The sequence below is a fragment of the Danio rerio genome, chromosome 7 (assembly GCF_049306965.1).
Source record: "Danio rerio strain Tuebingen ecotype United States chromosome 7, GRCz12tu, whole genome shotgun sequence".
NCBI lineage: Eukaryota > Metazoa > Chordata > Actinopteri > Cypriniformes > Danionidae > Danio > Danio rerio.
Window position 1 is genome coordinate 35,238,808 of NC_133182.1, and position 24,606 is coordinate 35,263,413.

General features: G+C 35.2%; 1 protein-coding gene and 1 long non-coding RNA gene across 5 annotated transcripts in view; one reads left to right on the top strand and one right to left on the bottom strand.

The window, feature by feature from the left end:
- The window catches only part of zdhhc1 (zDHHC palmitoyltransferase 1), a 115,510-nt gene that overhangs the window by 31,471 nt on the left and 59,433 nt on the right, over positions 1-24,606 (top strand). For 2 of the 3 annotated variants that reach the window (XM_073906826.1, XM_073906824.1), the window contains one exon: positions 15,188-15,331. The gene's annotated coding sequence lies outside the window, so the exon portion shown is untranslated. Of the gene's footprint in view, positions 1-6,089; positions 6,161-15,187; positions 15,332-24,606 lie in introns of all 3 variants that reach the window. The other variant, XM_073906825.1, reaches the window with a different exon arrangement.
- LOC141375392 (uncharacterized) overlaps positions 861-24,606 on the bottom strand; it is a 55,419-nt gene continuing 31,673 nt past the window's right edge. The window contains exons 2-3 of one of the 2 annotated variants that reach the window (XR_012383375.1): positions 5,373-5,456; positions 871-1,982 (exon numbers count right to left, since the gene is read on the bottom strand). This is a non-coding gene — a long non-coding RNA (uncharacterized lncRNA). Of the gene's footprint in view, positions 1,983-5,372; positions 5,457-24,606 lie in introns of both variants that reach the window. The other variant, XR_012383374.1, reaches the window with a different exon arrangement.

Here is a 24,606-nt window from a genome sequence, read left to right on the forward strand (position 1 = left end):
AAATAACCTGAACATGGTCCTATCGTGTGCTTTTAAAGTCCAGGATTGAATAAAAGTGTTCCATGTAAACATCTAATTTGGAATAATAATGCCCTGACCTATTAAAATATTAATTGGTTAGAGAGGGGTGGGATAAACCTTTATTAACTCTTTCAATAAAACACACAGATACCTAACTGGATATTAAAAATAAAACTGGAAATGTGTGTACATGTAAAATGCTGTGATGATGCAGGGAATAAACTCATGTGTTTGCGAATTTAGAAACTCTCATTGAACTAATTGTCTGTGAAGTAGTGCAGGACAACATTGTTCCTTGCTTTGGATGAAGAAGAAGGTGTATTACTGTGCTTAAAATCTCCTAATTAGGACCTGAATTAAAGGGCACTTATAATGAAAACCATCTTTTGTAAGCTGTTTGGACAGAACTGTGTGTAGGTATGGTGTGTGCAGTTATGTTGGAGTGACATAAACAAAATAAGTCTCTTTTTTAAATTTCCTGACGTTAAAATAGGATCCAAATCCCCCCCCATTTTGAGGCCCACAGTAACGTGACGTAGGAGTGCGTTTTTTTTCTTTTTCTGTAGTATTTCTCACAAATGTTACGTGAGATCTGCTTCCTTCATGTCTGTCACTGTGCTGTTTATGTGATGCAGCTGATGCAGAGATTGAGGCACACTGACAGGCACATGGAAACGGTGGGTGGAAAGAACTAGCATTAACGGCACAGGCGACAAAAACAGCTACAAAACCCTAAAACACAAATTTGTAATGTTCTAAGATGTATAGTTAATAATATGATGGGTGTTTTGAGCTTGAAACTTTACAGACACATTCTGGAGACACAAAAGACACATCTTAAATCTTAAAAAAGGGGTAAAAAGGTGCCCTTTATTAAAATGTTTTTTTTTATTGTGACTTTCACATAAACACTATGTTAGGACTTATCAATCAGATTCCAATTGAAACAAAGTGTAAACATGTCTATAATGACCCTCTGAACCGCCTACTATACAGTCTTTGAAATGCTGCCAAACAAATGTCATGGGATATTGCATTGCTGTGCAGTAATAAAACATTATTGCAGGGATGGAGGTGAGGTTCTAATTTGCTCTCTCAGATTCAGCATATAAAATAAATGAGACTGCATCATGCTCTTAATAAACACTTTTTTTTGTTTACAAAATGTATGTGCATTATCAGGAATATGGAGCATCACAAAGATGTGGTGATTAAAATGCACCTGGCTTTGTATTCCTTTACTGTTATACAAACTCCATTAAACCCTGTGACTTCTGCAAGATGATTGCCAACAGATTTATAGACCACACAGCTGTTTCTTTCAACAGGTCATCTCAGGCGAGAATATTGCATTTGTCTAACCATCTGCGAGGTATTCTAGCAATGACAAATGGTTGTGGTTTGGCATCAGCTTTTGACAGAAAAGATGCCCACATAATAAACATTAAATTGCAATACTGTTTTTGGCAGAAAAACAGCACAATACACATAACAGCATGATCAAGATGTCCTCAGGATGAGGCCAACATGAGCGGATGGCAATTCTTTCACAGGATGCCTTTAATATCCAGTATAAACTGCTTATTGCTCACGAACCTTGAGTAGATCCTTTGTGCTGTGACAAATCAACACCACCTTTCAGAGCATTAGGTCTTTCAGTATTTCACAATCTCTTTCTTTCTTCCATCTGATTAACTTCAGTAATTAGATATCATGACAGATGTAGAAATGAAGCCTGTGTTGACGCAGTCTCTCTGTCACAGTGCTTCAGAAGTGTGGTCTCTGGCAATGATTTCAGGTGAAATCCTTCCCCATTGTAACAGAGTGTAACTGGATCTATCCAAAGGGTCAGGGGTCAATGGTCCAGCCTTAGGGCCATATAAGTGGGGTCAAGATCAAAACCATTCTTCAACTTCATATTCCCAGACCTCTAGACGTGGTGCAGAACGTTTTGAACAGCGCTGAGTGAACAAACATTAAGGTCATGTTTAAAGCTCAGGGGAATTTCATTTTTTTTTGCATTCCACTCCAATCAAGTCTGCACTTTGGGTCTTTGGGTCAACTTATAGTTTGGGTCTTTACATTTAATTTGCAGTCACTAATTTCAGAACTTTGGAAAAGTTTTTCAACAATTGTTGACACATACCCAGTGTTTACATTTTAAATTAATCTCTTTAAAGAAATCTTAGACTATACATGCCCAGGGGTACACTTTTTGAGGCGTGAAATATGTTTCTCTGGTCATATTTCCTTGCAGCTTATGATGACAAATTCACTGTGAGGATGCTGTTTAATTTTTAAAAAGTTTTTAGAACTGCATGAAAGTAATCCTTATTCATTGATAATATGTCCTGTAAATATTAGTAGTGTGAAGAGAAATAAAATCAGTTGGCGCCATACCACATCATACTCAATCATTTTATTTAGAGACTGCAGGAAAATCTATGTTAAAGTACGTTTTTCCGTTTCACAATAAATGAACAATAATACTGTAATAATATTTATAACTATGACGTCTTTCTATTGATTTTGTCTTATTTGATTATGCAAAATCTTATTGCAAGGACCTTAATAATAAAGGTTTTCACAGGTCCACTTGGATCTGAAAACTAGAGGTCCAACCTGAGACTCATCCCAAATGTGGGATAAATACAATTCTGTGTTTAATAGATATCTAAACATTTAACATCTAGACATGGCAAGACTAACAAAACAATTGGTTTGAAAGGCTCTTATCTTAGTGCCAAAGTGATATTCCACAACACTTTATAAAGATTGAGTATATTCACAGACTGAGAAATAAAAAAAAGTTAAAAATGAATAAAAATTTGGTCTCAAGTTGTAGTAACCCACTGTAATTAAATTGCTGAAATTACAAAAGCAACGTTATGCAAGTCTTCTTCCTTTTTATGAACCTGAATGGAAAAGAGGAACCTACAGGCAAGACATTCCTAACTAAAATCACTCCTCTTTACCCCCATCTGCCAGATAATGTTGTTATCAGTTCAGCAGGTGTGCTTTCTCACACACACACACACACACACACACACACACACACACACACACACACACACACACACACACACACACACACACACACACACACACACACAATTTGCATCCACTAATTCTACCCCTAAATCTAATGTGATCTCATGTACTACATGCAAAAAACCTAATCTATCTAACCTGTGTGCCTAATGTGTCTTTCATTCATTTAATATGCTGGACATAACAATTACAAGGTACAGTTGCTAAAACAATGTATCGATGTCTAGAAATCTATATGGTAAATCTAACAATAGTTGAGACAACAAGAAAATATTTTGTTGACTTCAAAAAACACTTGATACTTCATTACCTGCAACTCGTTTGTGTTCTGACCACTTTTGCTTGGCAGTATGCCATATCAATAAAGTGTTTAGTCTTTTAAAAAACACTTTTGTTACACATTGAGCCAATAAACATTGCTCTTATTACATTTTTCTACAGAAGGAAAACACAAATTATCTCTAAATATTTTAAATATAGTCTGTGTTAGTAAATGCAAGGCTACATGTTAAATCCAGGCATAACATTGTATGAGAACATTTCAGATGACTGTTTGGTCTTACAGGGTTGTGTTTATTCTCTTAATAATATTATAGGTGTATTTAATAATTATATAGGTGTATAATAATAATTATAGGTGTATTTCGAGAATAAACCAGAAAAATCTCATCTCCCATTCCCTTTAAGAGTCAGTTGCGTCACACCATAGCGCATTTGCTATTTTTTAAGTGTGCTCAAAAACCTGAGTTATATCCAAATACACATGCAGTGCCCCATATGGTCTAAAACCTGACAGGTGGGCAAATCTAAATCTTGTTTTTAATAAAACAAATATAATTATGCATATAATAAATAATATTACTACTAATAATAACATTACAAAAGCAAATTGTCATGAATAAACTGAAAAAGCCCCCCAGATAAAGAAGGCATGAGGCAGTGGTTTTTATATTTATGTGGACTAGAAAATAATAATTTTTGTGATATTATAATCCTTTAATTCTTTTTCATTTGTAAATATGTTTGTGGTTTGCTGTACATGCTGTGTGTTTTAAGCAATGTTTAAGCAAGGTGCACAACTAACGCGCTCTGCGAGGGACTTTAGACCTCCTCTCAGCTGGTCTATTGTGCAGTCTATTTTAGTTCCTCAAAATAGCAATACGCCAGCAATGCACCTTAACACATGTCCTTTTTTAAACCAGAATGCCTATGGGCGCACATATGAGCGAAAATGCATTTGCTATCTAAACAGCGTGGTGCAAAACATCAAAATGACTCTTGCACCGAGCTGAAACTAGCAAACCACAATTGCGTTGCGCCTTGCGCCGCATTGAGCCAGGTGTATAATAGGGCCCCTGGAGTTTATGGAGCCAGCCCCCAAAGGCAAGTCAATGAAGTGCAGTTTTAGTTACAACACTTCTGTATTGGCTTCAAGAGGGAGAGCGAGATGTTGCTGCTTGAATTCAACATTTGTGCATAAAAGTAACAGCAACAGTGCATGAAGTGTCCATAATTCCACACTTACTTTTACTAATTGGATAAGTGCATTATTTGGGTATTTTAAATGCACTTATTTTTTTTTTTATTTGAGCATGAATGCAATACTTACACTATTTATACTACAAAATAGCGTAGAATAGTGCATAAGTATGCGATTTGGGATTCACCTTGTGTCTTAAATAACCTTATTAAGTGATGATACTGTATCGACTGGTTATGTAATGTGCTAAGCTTTTCACATGTAATTTTATATGTGGTTCTCACATTATAATGTTTATAAAACTTTTGTTAACCTGTCAAAACCTTAGTCAGTCAATATAGCCAGTCAGTAATATAGTAATTCAGTAATATTTTGATAATTTTTGCAACTAAACAGCACAGCATGTGAGAACATTGGACCTGAATTTTTGTAATAATCTTACTTTCCTGCTGTATCTGTTTGATGAACGGTGCCTTGTTTTACGTTACAACCCTTCAGGAACTAGCAAGTACAGTTTGTGATGTGACGTCAACATGACAGACATAATGATACTAAACTAAATATTTAAAACAAAATAGCTTTCATTAGGGAATATATTACTGGAATTTTGTGTGAGTGTTACAAACCTTTTGTGGGGGTAAAAAAATATCTTGCAAAAATGATTACAAATTGGACTTTTTCATGCAAAGCTCTAGAACAGAATAAGTAGAAAGACTGATGATAAAAAAATTATAAACAAGCAAATCAAAAAGACCAATGAAATGAAGAGGATTGTGTTCTAGGAGTTGATTTCAGTTTGTAAACAAAAGTAGTTGTTTACCTTCTTCTGTTTGTAGGAGCTTTGCTGAGAAACAGAGAGAAAGATCACCTCCTTCATATAGATAATCCTCTTCAGTGTCTTGGACTAAGAACAAAGACTTGATTCAGCTCTTTGCTCATCTCAAACACAAAGAAAGAAAGGAAATTGAGAGAGATGGAGAGAAAAAAAGACCTTCCCAGGACTGCATGTTCTTAGGAACTGTCAGACATATACATTGCAGAGTAAATAATGGACATCTGCCAAACACAGCACAGCTCGTACAACTCCCGACCCCTAGCCCTCATCACCCCCCACCCCACACACACACATATATAAATAAATACGAGTGAACCTACACAAACCAACACAAAAATCACCTTAAGGCATAAATGTGACATCATCTGGGACAGCAACACATTGTGTACTGAGAAGCATTCAACATTAAAGCTCCTGTATTCTCTCATAACAGCACATGCTTATTTGTTTTCCTCATTTCTTCCTTATCACACTGCCCTATTTTCCTCTATCTTCCATCGTTTGCCCTTGTTTCGGTTTCTTCTCTTGCTTTCAACCTCATGTGAGCATCTCTATCAGCTTTTAAAATCTCCTGTGAGTCTCTCGAGTTGTACAGTACTGTTTACAACATTTTTTCCCTCCATTTAGTGAGTTAGAACACGATGAGCATCATGTACAGTAAACACGAGAGAAGAATTGAACTTTGCCTTTATCTATACATAGGAATGAGCGTTATGGGCCAAATGAGAGCCAGCCTGCATGACTCAGGAAATGAATCTACTCAAGTGTAAACTGTGAGTAAAGTACTGTAAGTTAAGCACATAATATGCAAAATTATGTACAAAATCCAAATGGGATAAATCTAGAGGCACAGTCTTATGCGCATAAACAAATCTGGGAACATGCTCTGCCACAATAAAGTACAGCCGGTTGATTTGACACAGAAATAGGTCCAGAGAATCAAAGGATTTGTCATAAATATGAAAGCTCACTCATGTACGGTGTGATTACAAATAATGAAATGAATACAAATCTTGTTTGGCTGCTTAATTTTTTACAGGAATTTAAAACATTTTTAGCCAGTTGTACCAGTGAAAATGTTCTGAATGTTCTTCTAAAATGGCTAATAATCAAAATATGTGATACAATTAAAGCCAGGAATTTATATATATATATATATATATATTTTTTTTTTTATTACAGTAGGGCACTGTAGTTAATATATGTAAATAATGTTAACAAAATAAAGAGAACTATGACATATTATACCCAGATATTCTTCATACAGTGGAATAAAAACCAAAAGGAACTTCCTGCAGAAAGTCTGGAACATTTTAAAGTACAGCTTTGCATGAACCCAGTTGACAGCAGCATGAGACTGTCATTGAGTCTAAGATTTAACCTTAAATATTGTGTAAATATTGTATACTGACATTTATTTAAATTATTTTTGGCTGATTGTAAACAATTAGGCGATGCAGTGGCGCAGTAGGTAGTGCTGTCGCCTCACAGCTGGAAGGTCGCTGGTTCAAGCCTCTGCTGAGTCAGTTGGCGTTTCTGTTTGGAGTCTGCATGTTCTCCCTGCGTTCGCGTGGGTTTCCTCCAGGTACTCCGGATTCCCTCACAGTCCAAAGACATGCAGTACAGGTGAATTGGGTAGGCTAAATTGTCCATAGTGTATGAGTGTATGTGTGAATGAGTGTGTAAATATTTCCCAGAGATGGGTTGCGGCTGAAAGGGCATCCGCTGCGTAAAAACATGCTGGATAAGTTGGTGGTTCATTCAGCTGTGGCGACCCCAGATTAATAAACCTGTCTTTCGTATGAGATGTTAAACCGAGGTCCTGACTCTCTCTGTGGTCATTAAAAATCCCATGGCACTTCTCGTAAAAGAGCACCGGTGTAACCCCGGTGTCCTGGACAAAGCCCCTCTATTGGCCCTTACGATCATGGCCTCCCAATCATCCCCTTCCACTGAATTGGCTCTATCACTGTCTTTCCACTCCCCCAATATCTGGTGTGTGGTGAGCTCACTGGCGCCGTTGTCCTGTGGCTGCAGTCGCATCATCCAAGTGGATGCTGCACACTGGTGGTGGTGTGGAGAAACCCCCCCCCCCCCCCCATGATTGTGAAGCGCTTTGGGTGTATGACCATACATATCATTTTTCAAAACTATAGTGAATAAATTATGGGTTTTATTTTAAAGATCTAGATGCAAAGCCTAAAGCACGCGGTGCAAAAGCTTTAAGGGCATGTGCAAATCCGCTTTTGCTATTGGATGGAAAAATACTCTCTGTGCCCTGGTGCAGGGTCTAACAGGGTTGTGCTTTTTCATTTAATGAGTTATGGGTGTGTGTTGAGAATAAACCATCAGTCTCATCTCTCATTCCCTTTAAGAGTCAGTTGTCCCGTGCCATGGTGCACTTGGTATTTACATGGTGGACGTTGTAAGTGGAAAAACTGAACCCTTCACTAGTGAGAAAATAGACCATCTGCAGCACGAGAATGAGAGAATGAGCCTCCTCCAATCGGCCTATACTTTCACTTTTTCTTTCTCTCTTTAGTAGATACGGAAACAGTGTTGTACACACAGACATCGATAAGCCTACATAATTAATTTTGTTTGTTAAATTATTTAGATTTGTTTTAAAATTATTTCTAAATTCAGTTCTAATTTCCAGAAAACTAATAAATGAGCAGTAATAACTAAGTGTGGTCAAACAACTGAGTTATTTCCAAATACACATGCAGTGCCCTATATGGTCCAAAACCTGACAGGTGGATAAATCTAAGCTTGTTTTTAATAAAACAAATATTAATATGCATATAATGAATACTACTACTAATAATAAAATGTTTTATACCAAAGCAAATTTTCATGAATAAACTTAAAAAGCCCCCCGAGATGAAGGCAGTGGTTTTTATATTTATTCCTTCATTCATTTTCTTTTCGGCTTAGTCCCTAAATTAATCCAAGGTCGCCACAGCGGAATAAACCGCCAACTTATCCAGCATATGTTTTTATGCGGCGGATGTCCTTCCAGCTGCAACCCCTCACAGGGAAACACCCATACAATCTCATTTATGCACATACACCATAGACAATTTAGCCTAACCAATTCACCCATACCGCATGTCTTTGTACTTGTTAGGGAAACCGGAGCACCCGGAGGAAACCGACGCAATGCACGCAATGCAGCTGAGGCTCAAACCAGCAGCCTTCTTGCTGTGAGGCGACAGCACTACCTACTGTGTCACTGCATAGCTGTTTTTATATTTATGTAGGAAGTAATATATTTTTTTTATATTTTATTCCATTAATTCTTTTTCATTTTTAAAGATACTTGTGTATTGCTGTATATCCTGTGTGTTTTAAGTAATGTGTAAGCAAGGCGCACAACTAACATGCTCTGCGCTGGACTTTAGACCTGCTTTCAGTTGATGTATTGAACAGTCTATTTTAGTACCTCAAAATAGCAACGCGCCAACAATCCGCCTCAACATACCTCTTTTCTAGGCCAAAACACCCACAAAGTGGCACAAATGGATTTGCTATTTAAACAATGTGGCAGAAAACAAGAAAATTAGGGTTGCATTGGTCTGAAAATAGTGACACAATGTGGAAATATGTCTTGCTCCTTATTGCGCCGGAAGTATGATAGGGACCTTTGTATGTGGAAAAACAACGCTTCACTAGCAAGAAAACAGTTAAACAGACCATCTGCAGTGCGAGAATAAACCCCGAGCCTCCTCTGTTTGGACTTATTGCTGTCTTTTTATTTTGTTTTCTCTAACGCAATTTGCGCTGGACTTTAGACCAGCTTTTAGTTGGTCAATGGCGCAGTCTATTTCAGTTCCTTAAAATAGCAACGTGCCAATGATGCACCTTAACACACTTCCTTTTTAGACTGGAACACCCATGAGTCCACAAAGTGGAGCAAATGGAATTGTTATTTAAACAACATGGCGTAAAACAGGAAAATTAGCTTTTCACTGGTGTAAAAATGGCAACAAATCGCGACAATTTATTTCATAAATAAATGTATTTATTTATTGTGCTTTATTGCGTCAGGTGTATAAATAGGCCCATTAATGTGAGAAATGTTTATGGTGACTGAATTTGTTTTTGGTTTGCATGTATATTATGTCTTTTCATAAGTAAATTTTTGCTAAAAATAACATTTAAAACAAATCGAATTAAAATAGATTATACAAAATAGAAAGGGCTTGCCTACTGTTGCCTCGACGGGCCGATGGAGAGCACTTGCTGTATCATCCTCTTGGACAACAACTTCCATCATGCATAGTGCCATTCAACCCATCACAGCTGATTGCAATCTGAACACTGACATTCACACAGCTGTAAATCATTTACACTGATTACTTGGACTATAAATGCACCACTCTCATTTATCTGTTGCTGAGAGTTGTTATGCTGTTGCTGCATTTTTAATTGGTTTCCTGACCTTGCTGGTTTCCTTGTTTTTGACCCTTAGACTGTTTATATAGGTTTTTTTTAGGTGAAATGCTTTTAACTCAATTGTATTGGGAAATGTTTATTACTGAATGAGAATCTCTGCTGGTTAAAGTGTGGAAAGGTGCTGTGTTACAAAAATGTGTACAACAACCTGCGCATACCTGTATTAATACAACAATAGTAATATAAAAAAATATTTTTTGTACATATCAGGTAGGTTATAGTACAATACACAGTTCATTGTAGTAAAAACTAAGTTTTACTACATTGTTTTAGTTCATTATGTATTCCAGCTGGTCTTACACAAACCCATTTGTTGTATTTGCCCCTGTTTGAGCCTGTCTGTTACATCATGATTCTATCACTTAAACTGCATTTGGATCATACCCCTGTCCTCACGTCTTTCTTCCCAACACTTATTGACAGTCTACAGGCCAAATCCTGTCCTGATATTTTGGATTGTAGAGATTATTGGCAAATGTTGCCTTAAGGCAAATATCCTAAACTTTCAAATGGATCACTGTTACTGTTATAGTATGTTAGACGTAACTGTAAGTTTAGGCATTATAATTTTCTGATTGGATTTAAGTAAAAGATAGTGAGATCTGATTGTACGAGTTAAAAAGAAAATATTTATTAAAGATAACACAAAGCAAACTCTGAGCAGCTATGCATCATAGTAAAAGTTTACCCCAAGGTGAAAATTTACTCACCTTCTGGTTTTAAATGTTCTTAAATTTCTTTTTTCTTTTGAACATAGAAGAAATTAAAATAAATAAATGATTGTATTTTATTCATGTCGGAAATTGATTGCCATTGTCAACCATAGTAAAAAAAAAAAATGAACTCAATCGGTTTCCCACATTCTTCAAATTATTATCTTGTGTGTTACAAATCATATCTGGAACAAGTAGAGGGTAAATAAATGATAACAGATTTTTTATTTTTTGGTGAACTATCCTTTGAAACAGAGCTGCAACAAGTGAATACAGCGGAGACATTAAATGTGTCATGAATGAACACGTCAGAAAGCTGTTAAATCCCTAAATCACCACCTCAACAGTTACCATGGATGTACTGTACCAAGGGCGTAATTTCATCTAATAGGGGACAATAAACAAAAATTTCTCAAGAGCAATTTTCGAAAGAAACATTCTTATTGTCTGACATTTTGATGGGCATTGTTGTAAAAATCGTCATGATCAATTATAATGCATGATTTTATATATGTTTAAGTGGTGGAACGTTTCTGTGCCCTGCTTTGCATTTGTATTGTTTAACTACTTGCACATTATAATATTTACAATACACTGAATAGTTTCTAATGGAAATGATGTCAGAATATTTCCGTTGAACTTATAAAGATGTTGTTGGATATGCAGTTTTGTTTAATTTCTCATTTTTTTCAGACTACAGCAAATAACACAATTACAGTTTAAATTTTGAAATAGAATTTTTAGATTTTCTGTAGTTCAGCACTGAAAGAAAGCTAAACAAATAGCCCCAAATTAAAATATAAACAACTGACAGATGGACAGATCAATAAGTAATTGGTAGCTAAGAATGTTTAAGTTTTAAGTGTCTTAATAAAATGGACTATTGCTTGTGTTTATAGATAGATAGACAGACATGCAGTCACAACCATTGTATTTGTGTTTTTGGTGTGACGTGCTGGTCATTGAGAACAGGATGGTGAGTTGTAATCCACTCTTTATCCATATAAACAAAACATTGCCCAAATCCACCAAACATAGTAAGACTGACGGATTCCTGCAAAACACAAACACCTCCCATGATGCTTAAGGAATGTTTGTACTCTGACAGTTTTTCTCAGGGTATTTCCCTGCTGAAAAGGATTTAAGTTCAGGAACAGTCTGTTACGTTTGTGTTTTTATGTGGCTGAAATTAAATCATAAACAAGAAACAAATCTTTTAAGCTTTGGATCCTCAGAGATTTGGCCAGCACAAGACCTGATCCATTCAGGATAATACTAGAACAAATTAAGACCATACAGTAGATAAATAAACCCAAACCAACTAAACAGGGCATATTTGCTGTTGTTTGTTTGAGAATTAATCAATTGAATTGTACCAATACATATTGCCTGCATTTATTCATGAATTTTCCTTTAGCTTAGTCGCTTTATTCATCAGGGGTCGCCACAAAGCAATGAATCACCGGCTTTTTCAACTTATGTTTTACATAGTGGATACCCTTCCAGCTGCAACCCAGAACTGGGAAACATCCATACACACTCATTCGCACTAATACACTACGGTCAATTTAGTTCATCCAATTCGCCTGTAGCGCATGTCTTTGGACTGTGGGGGAAACCGGAGCACCAAACCCATGCCAACATGGGCAGAACATGCAAACTACACACAGAAATGCCAACTTGCCCAGCCGGGACTCAAACCAGCGACCTTCTTGCTGTGAGCCACCATATTGCCTTCATTTTACAACACAATATGCAGTCTTTTTCTTGCCATCTTGCATCTCATGTTGATGAGGAATGAGAATAAGACTTCAGTGCTTTCTGTCTGCCTCCATTGTGTCTTTGGCGGAAATATGAGTCAGGGGATTCAAATGTGTTCATAATGCTTAAAGCATTACTTTTCACACCATGTGCTGTTTTCTTGGCTGTAAAATGGAACACTGGGATTGTTTCCCTTTAGTGTCTTTAAGAATCCACTCGCTGAAACCCCAAACCACCCCCTCCATGGCTGAGTGGGATTTCTGCAATCTGTGCGGCCTTCACACACACAAACACACACAGACTAAATTGAGTGAAAACACAAAATTTAATTCTTATGTCATAAATTTAGATTTATAGAAGTCATATATTTTGATTACTTATACAAAGCACATGGAAACAAATTTGCATTCAGTTAAGAGAAATAAAGAACAGTGAACCTGCTCATGCATTCCTTCTGAAATCTCCTGAGCTCAGCAGTCTTTAATGCACATCCAATGTGCACTGATACTCACATGCTTGCACTTGGTCACATGGTATCTGTGCGTGAACTTCAAACAATGTACTCCTCAATCCTGTACCATCTGTGCTTCAGCTTGCAAGGGTCAAAATTTGTCTAAAAACATGATCTGCCTTCAAACACAAGCTGTAAGTCTTCTTAGGCGCTGAACTGTGCTGGGCAAAATTAACTGTTCATTATTCTGAGTAAGGGATAAGTTCTCTGTGTTCCTGTCAAAGTTGAGTTTGGGTAACTGAACTCACACGATGATAGGGCTAACATTTGCAACTAATCATTTTGACATCAAACGGACTGTAACAAAAAACAAACAAGTCAGGTCAGCAATATCCTGCCTTTTATTGTTACGGGAAGTGAACCAGGCCAAGACTTGTCTGCTTACCTACAGTAAGCACTTCATGTACTCAAATGTTTCAAAGGCTTTTCAACTCAACATTTACCGCAACCCACGTGCCGGACCAGGAATCTCCTTCTTTGGGGGAAGCTCATCAGTTCAAAAGCTTCTCTGCGAAAAAGGTAGATCAAACAAAGAACGCTTTGAACCTGTGTTTTATATCTCCAGATTATAATTATTATTAGTGGCATTTCATCCCAATTTAGGGCAACATCCTCCAGAGAACCATAGACACGGTCTCCTCTTTTAGGAAAATGACCCTGGCAGATTTTCAATCACTGATGAAGCATTGGCTGTTTATTTATTTGGCTCAGGTCGTGCTCTGTTTTGTTCTTCGGCTGGCCATATTGTGTTGGGGTGTTTTGTTTTACACTAAATGGGGTCATGTTCCATGTGAGTTCCAGGGTCACTGTGCTCTTTAAATGAGCTTAACACAGCAGGGCTTGAGCCAGATCTTGGTTGGACAATCAGAGTGTAAAGTGGCACAACCTCTCACCCTCAGCGCAAAGTTGTTACAAAACGGGTCAATTGTTATCCATTCTCATATGAGCGTAATAAGAGGTGACATTTTTCAGAGCCAACATTAATATACAATAAAATATAGCTACATGCAGCAATTAAGGGGCCAGGCACAACAGAAGCGGAATGAGGAGCTAAGCATGGTCGGGAAAAGCAGACCAACCACAACAACGAGTAATTAAGACATTTGGCAGAAAAATCAGAAATGCAGTCACCAGTAATATAATTACATAGTTGATCACTTTTGACCCGTAGGTGGCACTGCTGCCAAATTGATGTGTTGTAGTCAGTGTGAGGTAACAATGACATACATATGGTTTGGAGCCTATACAATATGTTAAAGCTTTGTCTTAGTTTAAATCTTAGTCTTGCGTCATGCCACAAATTAGTTGTGTACTGTAAATGAAAATGCATGTCTTTGAGGAGTGTTTTTAAGGAGAATCAAATATGGCATCAATGATGCTTTCGGAATGATCTATCGAGAAAAAATTCTTTACATTTTATTTTATTTCAATTCAGTTTATTTAATTGCAAATTTGACCACAAGGAGGCACTACCTCAAAACTTTTAGAATACATTCAGAGGTAATTACCTAAGAAGCATACACCAAGCTGCCTAATATTAAGCTTATGAGTTTGACAAGATTGACGACAAAATCAGATAAAATTCAATGCTGTAAATGCTGCTCTGAATCTGAAGAGACTAGTCAAACAATCCACAAGTTCTCAGCAAAAATAACACACTTTTTATTTATTCAATATGACCTGGCCACTAGTTGGCACTGCTCTGATTACCTCAGGTCAGAGTTGTGGTAAAACACACTAAAGCGGTACTGAGATTGAGACTGTCCAATTACCCACACTTTTGGTCTTGCTCAATTTAAAAGTGTTCAATAGTAAATGCGTAATTCTGTTCTAGGTCTGAAAAACACCACAGCACAGTGACATTGAATGCACATTAAAATTTAGGTCACACTTTATTTTGACGGTCTGTTTGTTGAATTTAAATTACATTTCATCTACATGCCAACTAATTCTCCTTAGATCTTATGTAGACTGTTAGGTTAGGGTTAGTGTAAGTTGACATGTACTTGCAAATTATCTTATAGTCAGTTAAATGTCTGTTGAAGGAGCAGTATCAACAGACATTAAGCAGACAGTCTACTAATACTCAAATGAACCATCAACATTTTTTATTTTTCAAAATTAGAAATTTTAATAAATGTATTTTTTATTTAGAGCATACAAAATAAATATTTTAACAAAACTGAATTTAATGCAGTAATTGGTGAAATGTGAATAAGAAGTGTTCAATAATATATAAGCCTAACATTCTCCTGGTTGACCTGAAACTCTAAAAACAATACAGAAATAGGCATAAATAATAAAGAATCTTGGCCTGGAAATAGTCTGACCATCTACAAACTCCTTTTGTTCCTCAGCTGACCGCTTGCCTCCGTATGGACGGCTTTCCCATTGTTACCAGTTTGTCTAGTGGCTGGCAGCACACGTTGGTGGACCTGAGACTTGAGAGTTGACTGTGATGACAGGTTTCGAGTCAAGTGAAGAATGATTCCAGAAAGCAGGTAAGACAAAAACAATAAAATAAACAAGAAAATAATAGAGTGAGAATGTGGTAAAATCTAAAATCGTGGTAAAAATCAGGGGGTATTTCTTTTTCTGGATAGTTTTTTTTTAAACACTGTTGCATAGGTTTAGGGAGGTGTGTGAGCGCTGGTCAATCGGTGCTTTTTAAAACACTATTGGTTGTGTTTAGGGAGGGGGGAGAGGGTTACCGGTTAGTCAGTCAGTCAGTTGACTGTAGCCTCTGGTGGATTTACATGAGAACAGCAGGTGCGCATGGCACTCGTGAAAGAAATTTGAAATCTCAAAAGGCGTAGACCGTGGTCTCTGGTGGATTTGCAAAAACAAAAAGTGTGAAAAAATCCCATAGCTTCTGGGATGAGTTTGGTCCTCTCCAAAAATGTAAATAGAGCTTGGTTTTCAGAATGAGCCTGGGATGGCTATTTACATTACACTTACAGAAAAAAAGGAAAAAGTTTAGTCATTTTCCTGTTTGCTTACTCAAAACAACAGCATTTTGAGGACTGAAATGCGTTATTGTGAAAACAGGATTCAAAGTGAAAACGTCACCGTTATCCCTTCTGTGTAAACACCCAATTTGAGAATCTGAAATCGATCAGCAATCATGAACAAACATTCACAACTATGGCTAAAACATAGTAGGGTTGTTGCTTCTCTAGAGTTTGCTAATGCTTGTTTAGCAAATGTGGATTTACGTCACCAATATTACAACCAACAATGCAAATGCATAATTTACACTGCATATTCCAAACACACATCAGCGCTGACAATCTCTTTAATACAAGGTATTTTTGGATCAGACTTGGGAGAACAAGCCCACAAACTCCTGACCTGACATAATTGCATGATCTGGCTGTTTTTGCAGAAGTATAAATGTGATTTGCTATGAAAATATTGTATACCTGAATCTTTTTTTAAAAAGCAAGGGACAAATTTTCAGATTTTTACTACATCATTGTCACGTAGATGTATAGCCTTAGCTGCAACTCCATTAAGTGTGTCATGTCCTAGAAACCTAGTTCACTGACCCTGTGTATACGTGTTGCATTATATTAGGATAATGTATAAATGAGGTGCATTAGTGTGAACACACAAAGCATATACTGACTCACATGTAAAGCTTAATTTTTCCACTCCTTTGCACACATGCTTTAAGTCAGGAGTCTTAAGTATGCGATGTGTTTAATGTAAGCTAATGATTATGATCTTCTTAAAATTGCAGTGAACACAAAAATGAAAATTGTGTCATTGGCTTGTCATACTGCTTATGTTACACTGTGAACTGTGAAAGCCAGATTCATTTCATGTGAATAGAACCTTTTCACATTTTTTGGGTTCTCATTAGCGGATTTTGCTACTGGAAGCGTTAGAAACACCTCGCATAAGCGGTAAATTTGTTTTTTGTAATATGACGCAAAGATGATATAATACATATATAAATACATATAAATGTTCATACAATTTAAAAAAAAATCAAAGTATTAAAAACTTTCAACGATTTAAGATTATGATGACCATTAGGCACATCATAACAGTCTTGTGAAAAGGGTCCATACTGATGGCAGTGACAAAGACAGAAAATGTGACACTTTGTTTTGATGGCATTCTATTGACTACATGCCAACTAGCATTGATTAGAATATTATATTTGTTTAGAAGTATCTGCTTGAGATATGATAACACTTATCAATCTGATAACAACTCTGTAGACATTGTGCAAGTTTAAGTCAATTTATTCAATATTTTAATTGACATGTAAAGTTGACATGCACTACTGTACTTCAACATCGGCTGTTCAAAAAGAGCTCAAAAAGTTTCCTGTGCGATCTCAGAAATAAAGGAATTCGAGCTGTCACTGGGGTGGTACCTTTTTCAAGAGTTACACATTTGTACTTAAAGGGTGCATATTGCTACCTTTGATTAAAATTGACACTTTAATATTACAATTGAACTTTAATGTTACATTTGTTACATTTTATTGAACAGTTTTATGTAAAACATGTAGAGGTTTAAGTTATATTTAATGATTCAGTTCCATATCTTAAATGAAATGGAACTGTAACGTGAAGAGGACGCTGACAAAGGAGTGCAAATCCAAATGCAGGTTTATTACACAGAGATGGTCAGGCAAGCAACAGTCAACACAGGGGCAAACAGATGTATGCAGGCAATCCAGAATCATGGTCAAATAACAGGCAAAGGTCAGTCCCAGCAACAAACAACTAAAACAATTAACAAACCAAGCAAGGCATAAAAGAAAAGTCTGTCATAATGTTTATAGTAACAGTATAACAACACTTAGCAATTGGTGCGTGTGTCTGTGCAGCTTTTAAAGTCCATGTAATCAGTTCATAACGATCCTCTGAATGTGGGTGTGTGTGCGCGCGCAATCAGCGGAATTCAGAACAGGTGTATGTGAGCGCTGTTTGACTGGATCTGTAGTCCATATAATGGCTGATTTGTAGTTCTGATCCAAAATAAAACTGTTAAATTACAATCATGAGCATGTCTTGGCATTTTATTAAAGGTGTTTAATCGTAATGATTTAGGGAAAGTTCTTTTAAATAACATTGTTTTCTCTTGAACTTAAAGTGCAGTCACTTTATTGATGGTGTTTGATCATAATAATCTTGGAAAAGTCTGTAAAATATCAGTGTTTCTTTGTAAAACTCTTAGTGTGTAACTTTTTTGAAAGGATTTGATCATAATAATCTAGGAAAAGTCTGTAAAATAACATTGTTTTTCTGTAAATATTTTAATAAAAATATCTGTAGATTTTTTATTTTTTGCATTTTATTTCAACAAAGAAATACATTTTTGAAATTGGTTTTTGTTTGCCAGTCATTTGACCTTTTTTTTTTACAGAGCAAGTAATTACAATTTATTACTTTAATTTTACGTAATTTTAAATGTACTGTAAAAAACAGGACAAAAAACACTGTGTAAATAATACTGCAATCTTATTGTATCAAACAGACAAATCGCTGTATTTTGTCATTAATTATATAGTGCATAAAATAACAGTCAAGCTGTTAATTTACAGATATTATCTGTATTTTTTATGGACTTATGAATATAATTTAAAATAGCAGAAAAATACTCTATAAATTATAATGTAATTTCCCTTTATAAAAAACAAAAATGTCAGTAATTTGTCTTTAATGATAAAAGTACCTAAAATGAAAGTCAAACTGTTAATTTAGAGAGATTGTTTGTCATTTTACTAAGTTTTGAATAATTTTAAATGACAAAAATTACTGTAAAAATTTTAGAGATATTTTCTGTAAAATTAGGCTTTTTTATAGTGTATATAACACCTAAAAATTTTAAGAGGAACACTTTTGTACTTTTTAGGTTGTAGTATGTACCCTTGAACATGAAAATAAAGTGTAACAAAATTATTTATATAGTGATTATTATTTTAATATTACTATTAAAACATGAATCATTGGACATTCCCAAAGGTATGGAAAAAGATATATCTCCTCAAACAGGCTGTGAAAGGAACATCTGTCCCCTTTTATGCACACATTGCTAAAATAATATTGTTGTTGCTTTTTTCCTTTCTTTTTGGTTTATATAAATATCACCAAGGACTACAATAAATAACCAAGTGGAGAACAAAATGTTAGGGAACAGGCAGGAGAATGTCAGGATAGATATCCAGTTTAGGACTCGTGAGGTAAAGTTAAAACATATTACATTAACAGTTTCAATATTTAGTTATTTTTTGAAACATTAAATGGTAACTGTAAGATGCAGAAAGTAATCTTAAAAATGCTAAAGCACAGTGTGAATAAATCATTATAAACTATTAATGTGTACGCCATGGGAAGTTATGTAATAAAGGGAAGTCTTAAATAAACCGTTTACCCATGACCTTTTCCAAACATGACTGGATCACGTAATCAAAAAGAACAACAGCTGCAAAAGCTTTGCAGGTTTGTAGTAAAAAGTTGCCTTTCTAATTCAAGCTGGGCAAAATTAGCTGCGAGGACTGTTTGGCAACCAGATTTCCCCCCTACCACCTACCAAACAATATTAAGTCAAGTTTAACTGCAGATTTAACTTTTGATTCTTGATATGGTAAATTGGTGGTAAACAGACCGTCAAGTCAATTTATCTAGCAAAGAACCACTTGGACTGTGGTTAACAGGGATGTGTTCATCTAGTTTGGGAAAGAGAGAAACTGTGTATAAAAAGTACATGTGATAAGCAGCTGTGGAGAGCACTGAAAATATCTAACTGGCTTAAATTGTACTTCTTTAACCTTTCATAGACCGTAATTAAACAGAAAACAGTTGAATTCCAGAGGATGTACAAGTCGACAATGTTATTTTGGTAACAATTTACAATAACAGCACATGGTTAATGATGCATTAATATGCAAACTAAACATTACTTCATTATGGACTAATGATAAAATAATGTGTGTGCTAATCATGAACTAACTTTAACTGCAACATGAGTCACATAGGTTCATGTCTGAATAACAGTATTAATTAACAAGTTCGTTTATGCTTAATTTAACCATCATGAACTCATGAAATGTTAATGTATAATATCATAACTTTACTTGGAAGGGCAAATCATCATTAATCTATTCTTAACTACCCATAAACTCCTAATGCACATCCGTCTAGTGCGTTTACACTAAATAGCAATAGAAAAGGGTTCTGTCAATATCAACATGAACAGGATTTCTTAGTTAAGGATGCTCTAATGGGGATGTGCCCCCCAAGTAAAGTCATGATATAATTATACGTTAACAGCTCATTACTTCAAGTTGGTTACATTTAGATGGTTAAACTTAAATGTTAGTTAACACATTAATTAACAATCATGTTCTAGCAAGTAGCTAAGCTTCGTTATTCACTCATGAACTCGTTGACTCATGTTTTAAAGTTAGTTCATGATAAGTGCATGCCTTAACTTCTCAATAATTCATAATAAAGTAATGTTTAGATTACTTATTAATACATCATTATTCATGAACTGTTATTGTACAGCATTAACGCTTTTCTTTTATTATTATTTCTTTATTAAAGGAAGAAAAAGTTAAATACTGTTGGTCATTTTGGGTACTACTTTTGTCCCTGATATAATGGAATGAATGGAATGTTCTATCACATGATTCTTTTTTTAATACCAAGAAAGGGAAACAATCCAGAAGAAAGAAAGAAAAATAACTCTCATGAAAAAGAGGAGCCACAGAAACACAGCAAGTCAGTTTAAAATATTTTGAAAGCCTTTAGTAAAATGTCACAATTTTTAGTAAAATATACTGAAGACAATTACACTGCCAACAAAAAACAGTGAATATTGATTTAATGAAACTTTCCAGAATATCATTGCAAATGCTTTGTTCAATAAATTCAACCATCTTATTTCCTAATGATTGGTCCTGCATCAGCTTATAAATTACTGCTCAGCAAAAATGTGATGTGGAACTAAACAACAAATGTCATGTTGAACTATAAACTGAAATCTCCTTATGAGCCCAGAAGTTCAAATGTGGTGAGAAGGGAGAAAATAATGAGCATTGCCAGACATTTCCCAGAATATTAGAAAAGAACAGCCTCTTCTCATTCCATCAATTGTTTTTAATAAAGGCTAAATTGTATTTGTGTATTGTATAAGTTTCGGATAATGGGATATGAATTTTCCACAACAAAGAGACAGAAATAAGCAGTTTGACCAGTCCCTTCTGACCTACTGAATTGGTAGTAATGCATTTAGACTATTCGAGGGCTGGTGTTTGGCTTCCCTATGATTTCAGTCACATGTACATAATAGCATTAGTGAGACATGGATTACATGGTAAATAGCCTACACACATACACAGTTCATGCACCAACACACAATGGGATTATTACTAAGAAAGTTGATTGCTTTTTTGTTCGGAATTGTAAAGGGCTTTCCGGCCTTACTTGACTAATTTCATCATTATGATTTAATTTTCCTTCTGAAATTAAGCCCAATACGTATTCGCCTGAAGCCTCTGACATGCCCTTTTCAATGGGCTGTGTTTAAGTCTGTAATAGGCTTTTTACAATAGGTGGTTACCAATGGTATGTATATTTAAAGATTAGAAGACTCCTAAGAATATATTGTGTTATTCTTATCCGCTTGTTAAGTGTGACGTCATGCGCAGCGGCTTCAGGGTCTAAGCGTCATATCAAACTGTTTGGGGAGACTCAACAAATGGTAATAATAAATGTTTACAAAGCAATGTAATACTTTTGAAAATCACAATCCCAATATATATACAGTTGAAGTCAGAATTATTAGCCTGCTTGAATTATTAGTCCCCTTTTTATATTTTTCTTAATTTCTGTTTAACGGAGAGCAGATTTTTTTTTCAGCACATTTCTAAACCTAATAGTTTTAATAACTCAATTCTAATAACTGATTTATTTTATCTTTGCCATGATGGCAGTAAATAATATTTGACTAGATATTTTTCAAGACACTTCTATACGGCTTAAAGTGAAATGTAAAGGCCTAACTAGGTTATAGGCAGGTTAGGGTAATTAGGCAAGTTATTGTATAACAGTGGTTTGTTCTGTAGACTATTGAAGAAAATTATAGCTTAAAGGGGCTAATAATTTTGACCTTAAAATGGCTTTTAAAAATTAAAAAAAAAATGATTCTAGCTGAAATAAAACAAATAAGACTTTCTGCAGAAGAAAAAATATTATCAGACATACTGTAAAAATTTCCTTGCTCTGTTAAACATTATTTCGGAATATCCTAAAGAAAAAACGAATAATTCTGACTTCAACTGTATACCAATACCAATTATCAGATGGCCAGAAAGTTATCAGAAAGTGATATTTTTTTATAAATTATTAAAATATTGAGTCCAGTCACTGATGTGTACACCATGATGTTTAAATATTCACTAAAATATTCACTAAGGCTGAGCAATTTGCCCTAAAATCAAAATCTCGATTTCTTGAACATTTTAACTTAATAAAGATTATTGAACGATTATTTTTTTATTTATTTTTTGCCCTCATGGTTCACTGAAAAGTTTGGTACAGTAAATATGCTCACATATTTCAAGTGAGATATTTTTGAATGAAGGGTACATTACTTGCAGGAAACAACCACTATCTACTAAATTATTAATTGAACATTTACATTGAACAACTGAAATTAAAACACACACTGCCCAAAACCAACTGTCATTTTATTCTTATAAAAAAGTAAAAAAAAAATATCTTGCAATTTTGGAAAAAAAATCAATTATTTTCTATATTTAATAAAATAATATGATATTAAAATAATAAAAGTAGGAAATAAGAAGAATCTCTTCTAAATTAATAAAAAAAAACTTGTATGTCCCGTAAATAATGTTATATTATATAACAGTGTATTTCTTGCATCTTCTATAAACAAATAGTTTAACGTAAAAAATAATTTTAATGTAATGGAAAAATCAATACAATCATCGTCATTGTAGTGCAACGTAAGGTGAGTGGTCAGCCACGGCGAGGGGTATGCAAACAACCTAAAGGAATGGGGACTCCACACATGGTGGGTAAAGTAATTAAAAAAATGTACCTGCAAAAATTAGATTGATTATAGGTTCTGAACTTTAATTTTGATTACTTTTTTTTATTAATTGCCCAGCCCTAAAATTCACTTTAATGTGTGAAAGGACTAAAAAGTGGTCATAAAGCAATATTTTCTCAATTGAAATGAGTAGCGGCTTGGAACCGGAAACAGTATTCCATACGCCTTGACTTAACAAGCGGCTATCTATTATTGTATACATATATATTTTTTTCAAATCATTACCTTCCTCACCTTTACACATTTCCTCCATCTTAGTTTTGGCTTTATAAAACACATTACAAATAAAATGCATTATTAATATAACATTTTCTTTTGTTTAAAAATTGAATTACTCTGATAACTTTGAACTATGACAACCATCTGCAATCTACTGTCTTTCCAATTAATGCCTTGGTCACACTTTATTTTGATGGTGAATCAAGTATTGTCAGTAAAACTTCTTTAGTAGACTATTACTTGTATTATAACAGACTATAATTTGAACACTGTGACCCACTTAAATGCTGACCTAAAGGTAAACCCAACACCATTTATCTATAATCTTCACATCATGTTAAACTTCCAGTGAACGTTATGCAATAAAACCTTTTTTTTTCTTCTGTTTTTTGACATACCAACAGGTCTCCTCAATCAACAGCATCTTGCAATACGGATAAAAATACAGATTAATACCCTCTTAAAATGTTGTGCACCACATACACTAGTCAAGACCTGCAAGTTCTGATTAAATAGATATGAGCTATTTTTGTCTCAGAGTTTTACTGGAATGCCAAGCCATGCATCCTTATCTCCAAACAGATCTGGAAATATCCTTTCAGCTTTTAAGTGTCTGATATTTCCAATCTTGGCACAGACAATATGGTGTCCCGTTATAGCTTTCACAAGTCCTTCCAAGACAGAGAAGGGTGTGAGGGGAGGGTGCAGCATACATGTGAAAACAGCCGTGGATGACTGATCTGGTTTTTGTTCTTTTGAAGCAGAACATTAAAGCCTCTTTAACCCAAAAACAACAGCACTTGTTGAAGAATAGTAGGTGGAGAAATTGGAGTAGATGTGTAATAAGATTTGTTGATTTGTCCATTTGCTTCACTTTCAGCTCCAGTTTTTCTAATAAGCCTAAATGTTACTCCATCCCAAAAACAACAGCACTTGTTGACGAATAGTATTATGGAAAGTGTTGAGATGAAACTTGAATTCTTTTAAAAGCTGCAGATTCAGTAGACGATTTATAATCAGATTTGATAATTTGCCCATTTTCAACACCTTCAACTCTACTTATTTAATTTGTCTATCAAAATTGATATTAAGCCGCACCATGTTAGTGTTTCATTACATCTCATTTTTACGAGGTTAGCCCAATGCTCAACCCCCAACCTGGAGGACCAGGACATACACACATACTCGAGACAATTTAGCTTATCCAATTCACCTGTAGCGCAAGTCTTTAGACTTGTGGGGGAAACTGGAGCACCCGGAGAAAACTCACACAACCACGGAGAGAACATGCAAACTCCACAAAGAAATGCCAACTGACCCAACCGGGGCTCAAACCAGCGATTTTCTATCTATTGCACCACCATGCCACCCTATTCATTTAGTATAGAGATTAAAAATTCATTGGGCCAGATTGCTATTGTATTATGTACTCATTAATGTAATTGATAATACATCT